This window comes from Poromitra crassiceps, assembly GCF_964638095.1.
Source record: "Poromitra crassiceps genome assembly, chromosome: 11".
NCBI classification, from domain to species: domain Eukaryota; kingdom Metazoa; phylum Chordata; class Actinopteri; order Beryciformes; family Melamphaidae; genus Poromitra; species Poromitra crassiceps.
The window spans coordinates 17,795,593-17,815,766 of record NC_139643.1 but is presented as its reverse complement, the minus strand read 5'-3'; the positions used below and the strand labels follow the sequence as shown (position 1 = coordinate 17,815,766).

The 20,174-nt window shown below is 43.0% G+C and overlaps 1 protein-coding gene and 1 long non-coding RNA gene across 3 annotated transcripts in view; one reads left to right on the top strand and one right to left on the bottom strand.

Annotated features, from left to right (window-relative positions):
- The window catches only part of LOC310785526 (class I histocompatibility antigen, F10 alpha chain-like), a 79,452-nt gene that overhangs the window by 47,292 nt on the left and 11,986 nt on the right, over positions 1-20,174 (bottom strand). The window lies entirely within an intron of this gene.
- LOC310785650 lies at positions 924-11,443 on the top strand. Of its 2 annotated transcripts, none has more exons than XR_014553189.1 (4): positions 924-1,001; positions 1,485-1,609; positions 1,784-1,887; positions 11,148-11,443. It is a non-coding gene; the product is annotated as an uncharacterized lncRNA (long non-coding RNA). The 2 variants fall into 2 exon arrangements; XR_014553190.1 differs by having other exon boundaries at positions 1,485-1,613.

Here is a 20,174-nt window from a genome sequence, read left to right as displayed (position 1 = left end):
ATTAATTAAGTAAAAGTAGACTTGAATGAGTTTAGGGATGCAATGTTGGAAGGATCGTCAGCGGGAGTCAGCTGACACAGCTGACATCAACAGGTAATGTTAAGTTGCTGTTTTTAACGTTACTGAGACAGTATAGCCAGCTACTTAAGGTTAGCCTTGTAAAGATTGTAAACGGCATTGACCAAGCTATGATGAGACAACACAACACAAATCTACAAGGATCTTGTCAAGAGAGAACATAATACAAGTGTCATAAAGCGATCTTGGTCTGCAGGACATGGGTGCTAGTACCGGCATCACAGTTTTAAGTGAACATTATTACTAGCTACAGTTATTGTATTGTCATAACGTTGAAGGCAGAATATGCAGCATAGTGTAAGGCGCCGCAGGGCGTGTTTTACTGGAACGACGTCAGCAGCACATTCGACGGCGCTACGTCAGCACGTATAGGCTGCGCAGGCAGGAAGTGCATATAACAGAGCCCCTGGGCTGTTAGCGGTAGCCTGTGGTCTCAAAACGGTGGCGCGAGCCTGTGCTTTACAACAAAAACGTGAGTAGTTATCGTTGCTGTACATGCAATGTTAAGTCGTGCAATTCGTGCAACTCATGTGTGTTTTCAATGTGTACAGTGGGCGCACTTACTGCTGCCACCGAGGACGCCTGGAAGTCTGTTTGATGCGGGGCGAGCTACCGGCGTCGGGTTATAGTTGGCTGGGTGCCTCGAGATGTAAGTAGCTTTGGTTTGTTTGTTTTGTTCATTTTGTTGCGGGTGCACTGTAATGTTGGGTTGTATATTGTGTGCCTTGAAGCTACGTGTGTGTGGCATCCCGAACACACGCGCGCGCACACACACACACACACACACACACACACATCAATGCAGGAGTATTGTTTGATGTATCTTTATTGTGTTTGTGTATTAGGCTACTGTCAGATCATTGAGGTGAGGCCCTCAAGGTTTCTCCTGTGGACGTCCCGAGTATTTGCAGAGGCAATGCCTGGTACGTTCTGGCCACAGTAGGATTATTTGTAAATACTGTGAGGGGAATGCAATGGTGATATTAATGGAGTCTGTTTTCTTGTGTTTTCTTGTGTGTGCAGGACTACTGCTATGTCACTGTTTTAGGACTGTCAATTATTAAACTAGTGTTTTATTGTTGATTTGCCAACTTCACTGAGAATAACCTGTAAAGTAAATAAATTAGATGTGGATGTGAAAGAGCAACTACTTGTGTCTTCCTTTATGGGAAACAACTTTGACCAGTGTTACAATAGTCTTAAAAACACAATAACAAAGTAGGCTATGTTGCTCATAGAAACGATAATTCTCAATAATCACATAGCCACGAGAAGTGTGTGGCAGCTTATTTATCTACAAAGACCCTGCCTGGCTCTGCCTGTATTTTCAATTGTGTTGGTTGTCTTGATTCATGTAACTTTTCAGTTCAAAATGACTGACACATTTCTCTCCCTCTTGTTTACAGCTTAATGACACAATGATGGAGTCAGCATTTCATCAATTGTGACCACAGCCATGGAGGATGTTGCTGTCAGACCTCAATCACACAGCCAGGGAGAAGATGGACTGGACCTAGGCTGCACAGATACTGTAGGTCAGCTGTCACTTCCCTAACCTCTTAATCCTCCCATCACCTCTCATCTATGGCCACTTTGTCTACTCTAGAATAATTTCACAATAACCAGTTACCATTATATCCTGATATGATTATGTCAGTACTCTGTTTAACTGGGATTGTGGGTACATGTGTTCATTTTCCTTCAGGTGTGGACTTCACCAAGCAGAAATGGCCCAGCAGTCCCCAGTATCTGCATGACTTGTCTTCATCGCCATGGTCTCAGCCCTGCTGCATGCAACAACTGACATGGGTCCGTAAAATAAGTTATACACCTTCAATAGCTACAATATTTTTACAGGAGATGCATGAGGCTTTGATCCACGTCCCACCGTCAAAAAACGCATTTGACGCCGATCGACGTCATTGGCACTCCACGTTACTATTTGATTTGATGCCGATCGACATCATTGGCACTCCACGTTAGTATTTGATTTGACGCCGATCGACGTCATTGGCACTCCACGTTACTATTTGATTTGACGCCGATCGACGTCATTGGCACTCAATGAGTTAAACATACATTTACAAACAAGACAATCAAATAAGCAAAAATAATACAACACAAAATAAAATAGAGACCAACACAAAAGAGGCTACTGTTCTTACATAAGTTACATAAATTACCAGCCAGAAAGAAGCTATTGGTTTACATTTAAGAAGTAGCATCTCAGTCTAATTTACATGAATGACCAACCTGACATTCATGTAATTCATGTAATTCATGAGGCTGCGACGCTGTGTGATACCGGTGTTTTCAGCTCTGCCTATTACGACTTATTTTGCCAATTCCTCGCCTACCTTTTGCTATCTTATCTCTGCCTGCGATATCACATCGCTACTCAATAACTCTTCTCTCTCAATCCGCGGACATCTGAAACAACCGTTCTATCGCTAAACGTTAGCCTAGCCGCCTGCTAGGCTAACGTAAACAAGAGCTGCTAGCCACCAGCTAACAGCTAACGCTAAAACTGTTTACAATGCTCTCGCTCTCCCCCCCGGATAATCACCATGCTACGGGACTATCCAATACGACTACGCTTAGTGGATCCGTGGAATCACGCTCATTTCCTTCGGATGATGAAGTTATTTTCAAGCTGCTGCCTGATACTACTTCAACACCAGCTCCCTCAGTATCCCGGGCCCTCATCGCACAACAACTAGCCACATCATCCGAGCGACTGGTCCGGCGTCAAACTAGGCTACCAGCCTCTGCTCCAAATGGCCTCAGGTCCCCGGACTGGCCCGAACTGGTCCGGCGTCAACCTAGGCTACCAGCCTCTGCTCCCAAGGCCCCAGGTCCCCGGGCACCGCAACGGCGTGAGCTGCTTCTGGCCGCAGCACTACGACACACTCCGGACATGGCTAACGCTAGCCATCTCCCTCCCGAATCGGGTAAGATCGATCCAATTCTTACTATCCACTCTCTCTTAGATATGATTAATCTATTAGAAAACCGTGTTTCCCAACTAGAGAACGATAAACGCCAGTCACCCAATGATAGTCTTGTTACACTTAACCAGACTGGCTTCCCTGATCATTTACAATGTACCTCAGTAGCTGATGTGTATTGTGAACTAAGCGAGGATGCTAGCTGCGGTCCAGCTGGTACCCCCGTTAATGCTACTCCGCAGCACGAGCAGAACAACCCGGCCAATGTCTCGTTGGCCCCACAGTCTGTGGATGATGGGTTTACAGTTGTCTCACACTGCCGTGGCGCTAAACGTGCACAGCCCGCCGCTGTGCAGCCCGCTTCCCAACAAACCACTTCGATTGAGATTCGGAATAGATTCATGCCGCTTGCTAACTCTTCTGTTCAGCATGCTGCGTCGTCCGCTCCGCCCGACAATATTAAACCCTCTATTCTATTGATTGGAGACTCTATAACCCGCAATATCAAGCTTAACACACCAGCCGAGATAGTTTGTCTGCCCGGGGCCAGAGTACCCGACATTGAAGCTACTCTTAGGGTGCTAACAAACAGCCATAGACAGACAATTACCCAGGCTACCCATGACAACATCATACTACATGTTGGCACCAACAATGCTAGGTTTAAACAATCGGAGATCACAAAGCACAGCATAACTAGGACCTGTGCTTTTGCTAGCAAGATGAGTCGGCATCCACTAATTGTCTCTGGTCCCCTCCCTGTCACACTTAACTCTGACATTTTTAGCAGGCTGTTTTGGCTCAACAACTGGCTGGCCAAACACTGTGCTGATAAGGGCTACCTATTCTCAGATAACTGGCCCTCCTTTAGAGGCATGACTGGCATGCTTAAGATGGATGGCATCCACCCTACCCCATTGGGCGCCAGCACTCTATCAAAAAACCTAGATAGTTGCCTACGGCAAACCCAGACTGTTATCCTTGATTGACAGTTTCACCCACAACATGCAGGGCCACAGGCTGCTAGACAGCCTGTTAGTTCTACTTGTGCGGTTATGGAGTCTGCTAGTTTAATTAACTTAGTCTATCCAATACAGACTGTGCTCCGTCCGCGCCGCACTACTACTAGTAACCGACCCATAAACGCTCTGCAATATCCTAACCCAAACCTTATTGTTATTAATCCAATTGTTACCACCGCCGCTCCGTCTCCGTATTATACCACGATCTCTCAAATTAACACAGTTTCTCTTCGTCGCTCCGTCCCCTCACGCCGCTCTCGTCCACCCCCCAAAACGTTAAACACCAACCTCATTGAGATTAAATCTACTCCTGGTATCGAATGCTCTAAATTAACTAACACTGATGATAAATCTATTCAATTTGGATTCATTAATATCAGATCAATCACCAATAAAGCCCTCCTGGTCAATGACTTAATCATTGAACATAATATTGACGTTATGGGATTATGCGAAACCTGGCTAAAACCGGACGTTGTTCTTCCACTCATTGAAGCCTCCCCCCCTAACTTTGACAATTCGCATGTTGCCAGAATGTCAAGAAATGGTGGGGGCGTTGGCCTAATTTATAACTCAAATCTAGGTCTTTTACAGGATCAAAAGTATAAGCTCCTATCTTGTGAGATACTTACTATGAGACACTCTAATATAGCTGGCCTCGGAGCCTTCTACCTAGTTATGCTCTACCGCCCACCTGGGCCCTATTCATCTTTTCTTGATGAATTTTCCAATTTTCTCTCTGACCTCGTAACCCGCACGGATAATATCCTTATCATTGGCGATTTCAATATTCATGTTAACCGTAAAGCTGACCCACTCTGCAAAGCCTTTCTATCTTTAGTCGACACCCTTGGCTTTGCTCAGCTGGTTCATGAACAAACGCACTCTAACGGCAACACGCTTGATCTCGTCCTCGCTCGTGGGATTAACGTCTCAGATCTGTCAGTCATGATATACCCTCCAGCACTGTCAGATCATTATCTCATTAAATTTAAAATAGACCTGCCCCTCCGGCAATCAAACCTAGCCGATACCTACACCGCCCGGCGTATCGATAGTTCTACTCCCACTGAACTCGCTGATTTGTTATCGGGGCCGCTTTCCTCTCTCCCAGAGCGGATCGACTCCATTAATGAATTCACAAATCAATTTAATTCAATCTTACTCGCCTCGCTGGATTCTATCGCACCTCTACGTACTAAAATCCGTCACCCTAAAAAACCCTCGCCCTGGTATACTGACGATACACGCGCACAAAAATTAATATGCAGAAAACTAGAACGTAAATGGCGATCATCCAAGCTTGAAGTCTTTCGACTAGCTTGGAGTGATAGCCTACTAAAATACAAATGCATGCTCTCCGCTGCAAGAGCCTCCTACCTATCAGATCTTATTAACACTAATAAAAATAATCCTAAATTTCTATTTGACACGGTCGCAAATCTTACTCGCAAACCCTCCCCCAATACAAACTCTCCATTTACAGCTAATGACTTCCTTGACTTCTTTAACCGTAAAATTATCTGTATTAGAGATGAAATTAGCAACTCTCTATTACTCACAAAGGGTGCTAACCCCTCTCCTAGCCCCGTCCTTAGAACCTTAGACGAGAGTACTATACTCTTGAATTTTGAGACTATCTCTCTAAATGCACTTTCAAAAATTGTACTTTCATCTAAATCCACAACCTGTTTATTCGACCCTCTCCCTGCAAAGTTGATTAAGGAACTCCTTCCAATACTAGGCCCCCCCTTACTTAACATTATCAATAGCTCCCTCTCCTCTGGCATTGTCCCTACCTCCTTCAAATCTGCTGTAATCAAACCCCTACTTAAAAAGCCAAACCTTGATTCTGAGGTTCTTAACAACTTCAGGCCAATCTCAAATCTCCCCTTCCTCTCTAAAGTTCTTGAAAAAGTAGTCTCGACACAATTAACTGACTACCTCTCACATAATAAACTTCTCGATCCCTTTCAATCTGGTTTTAGATCACTCCATAGTACTGAAACTGCTCTTACAAAAGTAACCAATGACCTTCTCCTTGCGTCCGACTCTAATTTCTCCTCTCTTCTCATTTTATTAGATTTAAGCGCAGCCTTCGATACAATCGATCATAAGATCCTCCTAGACCGCTTATCTAACTACGTAGGTATCCGGGGCACTGCCCTATCCTGGCTAAAGTCATATTTGTCTGATAGGACACACTGTGTCTCATATAAAAATATCATGTCCACTTTCTCCTCAGTGAAGTTTGGTGTACCGCAGGGATCAGTCCTGGGTCCCTTACTCTTTGGAGTTTACTTACTGCCTCTTGGCGAAATCTTCCGTAGATATGGCATTAACTTTCACTGTTATGCCGATGATACCCAAATTTATATACCAATTAGACCAGACGATCGCTCTAAACTCGCTAATCTTGAATCCTGCTTAATCGCTGTTACAGACTGGATGTCAAATAATTTCTTACGACTAAACGCCAACAAAACTGAACTACTAGTTGTTGGCCCAAAAACCCAACTTCCATTTCTCACTGATCTTAGTCTGAACATTGAGAACTGCGTAATTACTCCAAACTCAAAGGTGAAAAACCTAGGTGTTACCTTTGATCCTACTCTGTCATTCGATGCTCACATTAAGGATATCACTAAAATAGCTTTCTTTCATCTCCGCAATATTTCAAAGATCCGTCCCTTGCTAAATGCAACGGATGCCGAAACCTTAATACACGCCTTTGTTTCATCTAGACTCGACTACTGTAACGTCTTATTCTCTGGCCTTCCACTCTGTAGCACAAATAAATTACAACTCGTGCAAAACGCCGCTGCTAGAATTCTAACTAGAACTAAGAAGTTTGATCATATAACTCCGGTCTTAATCTCCCTCCACTGGCTCCCAATTCAGGCCAGATCAGACTTTAAGGTGCTTCTGTTAACCTATAAATCTTTGCATGGGCTCGCACCTCCGTACTTATCTGAGCTAATCATTCCCTATGTTCCCACGCGTACTCTCCGCTCACAGGACGGTAATTATCTTACCGTCCCTAAAATTAAGAAAAAATCAGCAGGTAGCAGAGCATTTTCTTACCGTGCTCCACATCTCTGGAACCAGCTTCCTCTGTCAGTTAGGGAAGCTGGCTCCATTGAAATCTTCAAAACTAGACTCAAAACCCATTTATTCTCCCAATCATTTGGTTGTGCTTGATAGTTGTGTTTGATGATGTCATTCTCCAGAAATATTTATTAGCTCTTGAATACATACAATCCTGAATTGCTGAGCGGGCTGTCTCAAGCCAGCAATATCATTATAAACTTATACTTGACCTAATTTAATAATATGGCATCAGTCGACCCAGTAGCTTAGATACAAAATCTAATAGCTGGTGAATAAACCTAGTCCTGAATTGCTGAGCGGGCAATCACAAGCCAGCAGTATCAGTATAAACTTAGACTTGACCTAATTTAGTTTTGTTTGTTGTAGGTCATGATTAACGGTCCGCATCAACAGGGCTGAATCATTGACAGTGGTGTTAGGTGGTACTTAGACCTGAATTAGCAGTATAGTATTAGTGATCCTAAAAAATAAAATAAAAAATAAATAAATAAAATCCTAATAAATTTTGTTGTAGGTCATGATTTACGGTCCGCATCAACAGGGCTGAATCATTGACAGTGGTGTTAGGTGGTACTTAGACCTGAATTAGCAGTATAGTATTAGTCATCCTAAAAAATAAAAAATAAAAAAATAAAAAAAATCCTAATAAATTTTGTTGTAGGTCATGATTTACGGTCCGCATCAACAGGGCTGAATCATTGACAGTGGTGTTAGGTGGTACTTAGACCTGAATTAGCAGTATAGTATTAGTCATCCTAAAAAATAAAAATAAAAATCCTAATAAATTTTGTTTTGACCTAATTTTATTGTTGTCTATAGAGTTAGTTCCACCTCTGCGCAGATTCCCCCGCTCTCTTCTCTCTCTCCCCCTCAGGTGTCCTTCACTGGCCTGACGTACACCCCCGCCGCTGCAGCCCTAGGTCCGGCCGTCATCGCCCTAGCCACCTGCCGCTACTCCTTCTACTGTCTGACACCCCGGGCTCTTCACCACCACCGACCCCTATCCTCATCATCCTGGTCACCTGCCTGCCTAAGGGAAGGGGGGGGCGCCCCCCCAGCCCCCCCCCCCGCCGCCTCATCATCACCTCCAACTCCTATCCTCCCCTCCTCTTAATCATCACCTCCGACTCCTATCCTCCCCTCCCCTCCTCTTAATCCATGTCACCAACGCGGACTCATGGATTCCTCAGATCATCCTCATGGAACTCCCAATCCTGTTACCCTTTTTGTCACCTAGTTAATTAACTAGTATTCTCTAAACCTACGAACACTTAAAGACTGCATTTTCTATTTCTTTTTGGACTCTACTTTTTAGATTTTCAACTCCCTTCCCTGATCCTAGGATAATTTAAAAATTACATTTTTATATCCCTTCTGTTGGACTCTTTTTACATTTTCAATTTTCTGTTCTCTTGTACATTTTATTTCCATATTAAACCGTTCACAGAGTTTCATTATCGGAAACTCTGTGCATGGTTTAGCCCGGCATCTCTCGGCCTGTCTCGGAGGGGAGTCCCCAGATGGGGGTCCGCTGCTGTGGCCTGGTGGGTGGGCCCGTCCCCCGCGTGGCCTGCTCTCACGCTCTCAGTCACTATGCTGGTGGCTGGGGGCTGGGGGGGCGGGTCGCGTGGGGGCTGGGTCCGCCTGGGCCGCAGCAATTGGCCCCTAGCACAACGACCTCACAAGGTTCCTCCTCAGCCAAGTCACTGGGGCAATCCATGCGGCGATCCATATGGTGGAAAGGTTTTCTTGCGTTCACTGGGGGTGAGGGGGTGCCGCTGTGTCCCGGCCTGGCCTTCCCTCCCACGCCATATGTGGGCGGGGGCCGGGTCGGGGGGCATCGGTGCTCTTCATCACTGGTCGAGGGCTGCCGGTTGGTTTAGAACAGCTTAGGTAGGCGATAGATTAGCTACAGCCTAAGGCTGACCTGTTAGTGTTCAGGCTAAAATCAGACTAGAGCAGGGTAGGATAGGCCAGATTAGGCTGTAGATTAGCTAGATACTATGTCCCAGTTAGCTCTGGTTAATGCTTAGAGTAGTCAGTTGTCTGATCTTCTCCCCCCCCCCTCTCTTTCCCCCTTTCCCCGCTTCTTCCCTTCTTCCCCCTTCTTGTTCTCCTCTCTTTCCATGCTCTTTCCTCCCCCACATCCCACCGCCCCCCCCTCCCTTCTCCTGCTCTCTCCTCATTCTCCCCCCCTCTGCTCCTTCCTCTTCCTCCTCTTCTCCCCTATTTTCCTGAATCCCCGCCACTTCCTGCTCTCCCTTCTCTCACATTCCCCCTGCTCTCCTTCCCCTGCACCCTCCCACCCCTCCTTCTCTGCCTCTCTGTCCTCCCCCCTCTCTCACATTCCCCCTGCTCTCCTTCCCCTGCACCCTCCCACCTCTCCTTCTCTGTCCTCTCCTCCACATTTCCCATTTTCCCCCCACCCTCGCCCTAATCCGGGCCCGTATCCTACTCCCTCCCTCCACCCTAGACCCTACCTCTACTCTCTGTCCTCCCCCCTCTCTCACATTCCCCCTGCTCTTCTTCCCCTGCTCTCCTTCCCCTGCACCTCTACTCTCTGTCCTCCCCCCTCTCTCACATTCCCCCTGCTCTCCTTCCCCTGCACCCTCCCACCTCTCCTTCTCTGTTCTTTCCTCCTCCACATTTCCCATTTTCTCCCCACCCTCGCCCTAATCCGGGCCCGTATCCTACTCCCTCCCTCCACCCTAGACCCTACCTCTACTCTACCTCCCCTGTACCCTCACATTCCCACTGCTCTCCTTCCCCTGCACCCTCCCACCTCTCCTTCTCTGTTCTCTCCTCCTCTGCCCTCTCCTCCCTCTCACATTCCCCCTGCTCTCCCTCCCCTGCACCCTCTCCTTCTCTGTTCTCTCCTCCTCCACATTTCCCATTTCTCCCCACCCTCGCCCTAATCCGGGCCCGTATCCTACTCCCTCCCCTCCCTCAACCCTAGACCCTATCCCTATCCTGGCTCTCCCTCCCCTGCACCCTCATCTCTTCTCCCCTGTTCTCTCCTCCTCCACATTTCCTATTTTCTCCCCACCTCCCCCCTCTCCTCCCTCCCTCCCTCCCTCCACCCTAGACCCTACCTCTACTCTACCTCCCCTGTACCCTTCCACCTCTCCTTCTCTGTTCTCTCCTCCTCTCTGTCCTCTCCCCTCTCTCACATTCCCACTGCTCTCCTTCCCCTGCGCCCTCCCACCTCCCCACATTTCCTATTTTCTCCCCACCTCCCCCCTCTCCTCCCTCCTCCCTCTCCCTCCCTCCTCCACTCTCCTGTTTTCTTCAAATGTTCAAATGTTATCTTTATTCTGTATATTCTTGTTATTGTGTGTTAGCTAGAATCAGCTAGACATACTTTCTGTGAAGCCCTCTGAGACATGCTTGTGAATTAGGGCTATATAAATAAACTTGACTTGACTTGACAAGAATACTGGGATTTATGACATGTCAGTGGGATTTATGACATCACAGTGGGAGAGACAGAGAAACGGATAGAGCCCTAGCTCCATCCATTTATATACTGACTGATACCCAAGGTTTCCGCACATAATGGTTATGCCCTATTTGCACATTTATATATATTTCTTTCCTCTCTCCCTTTATTGTGTTACGCTGATGTTGTTGTACAGTATTTTTTGAGAACATTACATTACATCATTTGGCAGACGCTTTTATCCAAAGCGACTTACATTAACACATTTTTGTCAGCAATAGAGCAATCAACTATGCAACACAGTCTATGACACCTACAACCTCTGAAGGAACAGTGGTACAAGTTTAGTTTAGTTTATTTTATTTTTTTAAGAAAGAGAAAGAAGTTAGATCAAGAAGGGCCCAGATGGAGCCTGAAAAGGTGTGTCTTTAGTCCCCACATACCCCACATTGCATTTAGCTGCTTTTACCTGTATGAGTAGTGACAAATAAACATTGATTTATTTTTATTCATTCTTAAAAGTTATTTTTCTTTTCTTCTTTTTTGTAGAATCGAGCGTCTCTGGCGAGATGTATACATACAAGTCGTGGACCTGTTCCACTCACTCTTCCATGCAATGGAAGCATCGGGGATGTTGGTGCCAGACAATGAAATCCATGTGTATGCTCTACACTGGGTGTTTCTGCCTTTGCTTCAGAGTCACCTTGGCAGGTTCCAAGAAGCCTGGAACTTCCATAGTCTGAGAACTGAAAATAACCAGTCACCCTACCAGCTGTGGCTACGGGTCGGAGATTCTGCTGGAGATCCCCAGGCAGTAAGTAGGATTAAACTAAAGCTAGCCCCAGATGTAGTGGTTGCCTACATTATTTTGGATGTAAACAGGCTGATGATGCTAAAGTGTGTCATGGTGGCTACATGGCTCCAGTGTGTTTGTTAACAGGAAGCAACTACATGCATTCAGTTGTAGGGTAATATGCAATAATTAATTCTGACATTTTGTTAGGTTGATGCACTTTATGGTGCAACCATGGATGGTCCAGAGCTGGTAGACAGGGATGATGGAGTCCAAATCCCCGAAATCCAGTTACCCCATGACCTGACCCCAGAGGAGCTTGCAAGACTGCCCACCCGAGACGTTCCCCTGAGCGAAGCAGTTACTGTTTACAGTTCAACAGTAGAGGAGCTGGAAAACATGTTTTCTTAAGATGTAATAAACACTTGAAACCTAAATAATTCTTAATCCTTTTATTGCTTAAATATAAGTTCAGCAGTCATTTTGATGTAAATGTTCAGTTTAATTTAACCTGCTTGAGTGCAAGATATGAATGACGGAACTACAGGGGAAGTCCTAGAAATGCACTGGATGTACATGTGTGCTTTATGTTGGCAGTGAGGAGAGGACGGGAGGACAAAATACCATGTGCCATTTTTTATGTTTGGGTTAATCAGTGTGTGAGTGTGCCATAGTAACGTTTATGCACAGTTCCCATTTCAGCACATTGTTTTCAATGTCATTCCTTCATATACAAAGGGTTCCAATGTCAAAATGGGACAATGTGTAACAAAGGGGACTTGGTATGTGGATGAGAGGGAAAGTCACCCCCCCCTGCAAAAAAACATCTCTTGCACACATTGCTACTGTGCCATTGTTTGAGCTGCTCCATGTCAGTTGTTGCATGCAGCAGGGCTGAGACCATGGCGATGAAGACAAGTCATGCAGATACTGGGGACTGCTGGGCCATTTCTGCTTGGTGAAGTCCACACCTGAAGGAAAATGAACACATGTACACACAATCCCAGTTAAACAGAGTACTGACATAATCATATCAGGATACAATGGCAACTATGGTTGCCATTGTGAAATTATTCTAGAGTAGACAAAGTGGCCATAGATGAGAGGTTAGGGAAGTGACAGCTGACCTACAGTATCTGTGCAGCCTAGGTCCAGTCCATCTTCTCCCTGGCTGTGTGATTGAGGTCTGACAGCAACATCCTCCATGGCTGTGGTCACAATTGATGAAATGCTGACTCCATCATTGTGTCATTAAGCAGTAAACATGAGGGAGAGAAATGTGTCAGTCATTTTAAACTGAAAAGTTACATGAATCAAGACAACCAACACAATAATTGAAAATACAGGCAGAGCCAGGCAGGGTCTTTGTAGATAAATAAGCTGCCACACACTTCTAGTGGCTATGTGATTATTGAGAATTATCGTTTTTATGAGCAACATAGCCTACTTTGTTATTGTGTTTTTAAGACTATGCTGCATATTCTGCCTTCAACGTTATGACAATGCATGTATTATTAGTTTTAATAAACCTTATTTAACCAGTCTTGTTGAGATGAATAGGCTATGTCTTTTTCAAGGGAGCCATGGAGGGAAATGTGTGCAACAGGGGCTTACAATAACGTTTTTGTCAAGATAACGTGTTAGGTGGTAGACTATGTCGATCTGTCTGTGTAAGAGAGGGATCTACTGGACACTGACAGCTAAATAGCTGTAACCACAGATTGTAACCCCTTCTCTCTAGTTTATCATAGGACTTGTTCAACGCTCATTAACGTTACTTATCATGGCCTGGATTAGCTGGTTAACGTTAAATGTTGTAATTTGCAAATGACACCAAACATCAGCTAAAAGTTACCGGTAACGTTAGTTATCAGCCAGTTAGGGAGACTAGCCTTCAGGTGTAACTAGCTAGTAACGTTCACTTACTAGCACCCATGTCCTGCAGACCAAGATCGCTTTATGACACTTATATTCTTCTCTCCTGACTAGATCCTTCTTTGTGTTGTCTCGTTATAGCTTGGTTAATGCCGTTTACAATCTGGTTAAACAAGGCTAGTTTAACGGTAATGCTGGCTGTAGCTGGATGTCTCAGTAACGTTAAAAACAAAAACTTAACGTTACCTGTTAGTGTTTGTTGATGTCAGCTGACTCCCGCTGACGATCCCTCCAACATTGCATCCCTTATCTCATTCAAGTCTACATTCACTTCATTAATCGACGATAAAACTTTTATCAGCCACTAAAAACTTGTGATAATTCGCTGGCATTTAAACATGGTGGAGTGGGTCAGTGTCTTGCAGACAGACCAAAGTAGCCGAGAGCAGCCGAGAGCAGAAGAGTACCCAATCAGCGAATAGGTCCGACCCTATGGTCCCGCCCCGTTTGGGTTGATTGACAGATGGCGCTGTATTGGTCCAATAATTAAATACACAATGAAATAAATAAAAACGCCAATGAAATAAATAAAAAACGCAATGAAATAAATAAAAGCTCAATTAAATAAATAAAAACCCTAATGAAATAAATAAACACACAATTAAATAAATAAAAACCCTAATGAAATAAATAAATACACAATTAAATAAATAAATACATTTATTTATTTAATTTCATTTTTTAATTTCATTGCGTTTATTATTTATTTCATTGTGTTTTTTATTTATTTAATTATGTATTTATGATTTAATTTTTGGACCAATGTACTTGAGAAGTCATCATGAAATAGATAAAAGTGGTCATGAAAAGTCATCAATAAATAAATAAAAGAGGCAATGAAAAGTCACAATGAAATCAAAAACACAATTAAATAAATAAATGTATATATTTATTTAATTGGGTTTTTATTTATTTCATTGTGTTTTTGATTTATTTCATTGCCTGTTTTATTTATATCATTGAGTTATTTATTTATATCATTGTGGTATTTCATATAACATTGTGGTATTTCATATATAATTGTTGGGCCCATACGCTTCCATACTAGTAAGCTAGTAAGTGAACGTTACTAGCTAGTTACACCTGAAGGCTAGTCTCCCTAACTGGCTGATAACTAACGTTACCGGTAACTTTTAGCTGATGTTTGGTGTCATTTGCAAATTACAACATTTAACGTTAACCAGCTAATCCAGGCCATGATAAGTAACGTTAATGAGCGTTGAACAAGTCCTATGATAAACTAGAGAGAAGGGGTTACAATCTGTGGTTACAGCTAGCTGTCAGTGTCCAGTAGATCCCTCTCTTACACAGACAGATCGACATCTCTACCAAAACCTAACACGTTATCTTGACAAAAACGTTATTGTAAGCCCCTGTTGCACACATTTCCCTCCATGGCTCCCTTGAAAAAGACATAGCCTATTCATCTCAACAAGACTGGTTAAATAAGGTTTATTAAAACTAATAATACATGCATTGTCATAACGTTGAAGGCAGAATATGCAGCATAGTCTTAAAAACACAATAACAAAGTAGGCTATGTTGCTCATAAAAACGATAATTCTCAATAATCACATAGCCACTAGAAGTGTGTGGCAGCTTATTTATCTACAAAGACCCTGCCTGGCTGGCTCTGCCTGTATTTTCAATTATTGTGTTGGTTGTCTTGATTCATGTAACTTTTCAGTTCAAAATGACTGACACATTTCTCTCCCTCATGTTTACTGCTTAATGACACAATGATGGAGTCAGCATTTCATCAATTGTGACCACAGCCATGGAGGATGTTGCTGTCAGACCTCAATCACACAGCCAGGGAGAAGATGGACTGGACCTAGGCTGCACAGATACTGTAGGTCAGCCGTCACTTCCCTAACCTCTTAATCCTCCCATCACCTCTCATCTATGGCCACTTTGTCTACTCTAGAATAATTTCACAATGGCAACCATAGTTGCCATTGTATCCTGATATGATTATGTCAGTACTCTGTTTAACTGGGATTGTGTGTACATGTGATCATTTTCCTTCAGGTGTGGACTTCACCAAGCAGAAATGGCCCAGCAGTCCCCAGTATCTGCATGACTTGTCTTCATCGCCATGGTCTCAGCCCTGCTGCATGCAACAACTGACATGGAGCAGCTCAAACAATGGCACAGTAGCAATGTGTGCAAGAGATGTTTTTTTGCAGGGGGGGGGGGGGGTGACTTTCCCTCTCATCCACATACCAAGTCCCCTTTGTTACACATTGTCCCATTTTGACATTGGAACCCTTTGTATATGAAGGAATGACATTGAAAACAATGTGCTGAAATGGGAACTGTGCATAAACGTTACTATGGCACACTCACACACTGATTAACCCAAACATAAAAAATGGCACATGGTATTTTGTCCTCCCGTCCTCTCCTCACTGCCAACATAAAGCACTGTACATCCAGTGCATTTCTAGGACTTCCCCTGTAGTTCCGTCATTCATATCTTGCACTCAAGCAGGTTAAATTAAACTGAACATTTACATCAAAATGACTGCTGAACTTATATTTAAGCAATAAAAGGATTAAGAATTATTTAGGTTTCAAGTGTTTATTACATCTTAAGAAAACATGTTTTCCAGCTCCTCTACTGTTGAACTGTAAACAGTAACTGCTTCGCTCAGGGGAACGTCTCGGGTGGGCAGTCTTGCAAGCTCCTCTGGGGTCAGGTCATGGGGTAACTGGATTTCGGGGATTTGGACTCCATCATCCCTGTCTACCAGCTCTGGACCATCCATGGTTGCACCATAAAGTGCATCAACCTAACAAAATGTCAGAATTAATTATTGCATATTACCCTACAACTGAATGCATGTAGTTGCTTCCTGTTAACACACACACTGGAGCCATGTAGCCACCATGACACACTTTAGCATCATCAGCCTGTTTACATCCAAAATAATGTAGGCAACCACTACATCTGGGGCTAGCTTTAGTTTAATCCTACTTACTGCCTGGGGATCTCCAGCAGAATCTCCGACCCGTAGCCACAGCTGGTAGGGTGACTGGTTATTTTCAGTTCTCAGACTATGGAAGTTCCAGGCTTCTTGGAAGCTGCCAAGGTGACTCTGAAGCAAAGGCAGAAACACCCAGTGTAGAGCATACACATGGATTTCATTGTCTGGCACCAACATCCCCGATGCTTCCATTGCATGGAAGAGTGAGTGGAACAGGTCCACGACTTGTATGTATACATCTCGCCAGAGACGCTCGATTCTACAAAAAAGAAGAAAAGAAAAATAACTTTTAAGAATGAATAAAAATAAATCAATGTTTATTTGTCACTACTCATACAGGTAAAAGCAGCTAAATGCAATGTGGGGTATGTGGGGACTAAAGACACACCTTTTCAGGCTCCATCTGGGCCCTTCTTGATCTAACTTCTTTCTCTTTCTTAAAAAAATAAAATAAACTATACTAAACTTGTACCACTGTTCCTTCAGAGGTTGTAGGTGTCATAGACTGTGTTGCATAGTTGATTGCTCTATTGCTGACAAATGTGTTAATGTAAGTCGCTTTGGATAAAAGCATCTGCCAAATGATGTAATGTAATGTTCTCAAAAAATACTGTACAACAACATCAGCGTAACACAATAAAGGGAGAGAGGAAAGAAATATATATAAATGTGCAAATAGGGCATAACCATTATGTGCGGAAACCTTGGGTATCAGTCAGTATATAAATGGATGGAGCTAGGGCTCTATCCGTTTCTCTGTCTCTCCCACTGTGATGTCATAAATCCCACTGACATGTCATAAATCCCAGTATTCTTGTCAGGTTGGTCATTCATGTAAATTAGACTGAGATGCTACTTCTTAAATGCAAACCAATAGCTTCTTTCTGGCTGGTAATTTATGTAACTTATGTAAGAACAGTAGCCTCTTTTGTGTTGGTCTCTATTTTATTTTGTGTTGTATTATTTTTGCTTATTTGATTGTCTTGTTTGTAAATGTATGTTTAACTCATTGAGTGCCAATGACGTCGATCGGCGTCAAATCAAATAGTAACGTGGAGTGCCAATGACGTCGATCGGCGTCAAATGCGTTTTTTGACGGTGGGACGTGGATCAAAGCCTCATGCATCTCCTGTAAAAATATTGTAGCTATTGAAGGTGTATAACTTATTTTACGGACCCATGTCAGTTGTTGCATGCAGCAGGGCTGAGACCATGGCGATGAAGACAAGTCATGCAGATACTGGGGACTGCTGGGCCATTTCTGCTTGGTGAAGTCCACACCTGAAGGAAAATGAACACATGTACACACAATCCCAGTTAAACAGAGTACTGACATAATCATATCAGGATATAATGGTAACTGGTTATTGTGAAATTATTCTAGAGTAGACAAAGTGGCCATAGATGAGAGGTGATGGGAGGATTAAGAGGTTAGGGAAGTGACAGCTGACCTACAGTATCTGTGCAGCCTACTGTAGGTCCAGTCCATCTTCTCCCTGGCTGTGTGATTGAGGTCTGACAGCAACATCCTCCATGGCTGTGGTCACAATTGATGAAATGCTGACTCCATCATTGTGTCATTAAGCTGTAAACAAGAGGGAGAGAAATGTGTCAGTCATTTTGAACTGAAAAGTTACATGAATCAAGACAACCAACACAATTGAAAATACAGGCAGAGCCAGGCAGGGTCTTTGTAGATAAATAAGCTGCCACACACTTCTAGTGGCTATGTGATTATTGAGAATTATCGTTTCTATGAGCAACATAGCCTACTTTGTTATTGTGTTTTTAAGACTATGCTGCATATTCTGCCTTCAACGTTATGACAATACAATAACTGTAGCTAGTAATAATGTTCACTTAAAACTGTGATGCCGGTGTCATGCCGAGTTTTGCACCCCCGTCGAGAATTGCACCCCCACCATATTTTGGGGCTGTTTTAACTTAAAAACAGGGATGCAAATCTCGGCAGGTACAAACCGCCGAGATGTGCACCCCCTCCATGAAGCCAGGAGAGATCCCCGGGTCTCGAGGTCATCTGTACCCGGATTTTAAGCATCAAAGTCGGCTTCCATGAGCCAGAAGAGATCCCCAAGCATGGAAGTCACCTCCACGCGGATAATGCATCAAAGTCGGTCTCCGTGAGCCAGGACAGACCCCCTGGCTTGGAGATCACGTCTACCGACAATTATATCATTTTTAAACACTTAAGTTTCCGTATAAATCATTACAATTTTCTCCTGGAAGGTGGGGATGCAATTCTCGGCGGGGGTGCAAAACTCGGCATGACACCGGTACTAGCACCCATGTCCTGCAGACCAAGATCGCTTTATGACACTTGTATTATGTTCTCTCTTGACAAGATCCTTGTAGATTTGTGTTGTGTTGTCTCATCATAGTTTGGTCAATGCCGTTTACAATCTTTACAAGGCTAACCTTAAGTAGCTGGCTATACTGTCTCAGTAACGTTAAAAACAGCAACATTACCTGTTGATGTCAGCTGTGTCAGCTGACTCCCGCTGACGATCCTTCCAACATTGCATCCCTAAACTCATTCAAGTCTACTTTTACTTAATTAATAATCGATAAGACTTTATCACCCACTAAAAACTCTTGTGACGATTCACTGGCATTTGAACATGGCGGAGTGGGCCTTGGGCAGACAGATCAGGAGACAGACCAAAGTAACAGAGTCCAAGAGCAGAGGATTACCCAATCAGCGAATAGGTCCCGCCTTATGGTCCCACCCCGTTCGTGTTGATTGACAGATGGCGATGTATTGGTCCAAAAATTAAATACGCAATTAAATAAATAAAAAACGCCATGAAATAAATAAAAAACACAATGAAATAAATAAAAAGGGCAATTAAATAAATAAATACATTTATTTATTTAATTGCCGTTTTTATTTCTTTCATTGTGTTTTTCATTTATTTCATGGCGTTTTTATTTATTTCATTGGCGTTTTTATTTATTTAATTATTTATTTATGATTTAATTTTTGGACCAATGTACTTGAAAAGTCATCATGAAATAGATAAAAGTGGTCATGAAAAGTCATCAAGAAATCAATAAAAGAGGCAATGAAAAGTCGCAATGAAATAAATAAAAATGCAATGAAATACAAAACCCAATGAAATAAATAAATGCATTTATTTATTTAATTGTGTTTTTATTTATTTAATTGGGATTTCTATTTATTTCATCGTGTTTTTATTTATTTAATTGTGTTTTTATTTATTTCATTGTGTTTTTGATTTATTTCATTGCATGTTATATTTATATCATTGAGTTATTTATTTATATCATTGTGGTATTTCATATATAATTGTTGGGCCCATACGCTTCCATACTAAAAGGGTCACAAACTAAAATCTCAATAAAAGCAATCTAAAATATACAAGAATACAGATCAAATAAGAACTACACTAAAAATTGTGATCCTATGGAACTAAAAGATTGAAATACAATTTAAAACATGATAATAATAATAAAAAGAATAAAATAAATAAGAAAAAAAAAAATATATATTTTTCACCTGTTTTTTTAAAGCTGGTTAGGTTCGGGAGAGTTTTTATCTGTTTGGGGAGACTGTTCCATTTTGTGGCTGCAGAGTACAGGAAAGATTATTTCCCCATCATGCTTTTAAATGTATAAGGAACAAAGCACTGAGATATATGAATGGAGAGAGTGTCCCTATCTCCTGCCTGTATGTTTTATTGAAGCCAAAATCCGGCCAGATCAGTGAACCAGAGTCTGCGCAGTAGCTCCCTTGATTTAGAACCTCAGAGAGCTCCCCGCCCCTCTGAACTTTCTTATGTAGAGCTGCTGTTTCTAGAATGCGCACAGTGCGTTGTG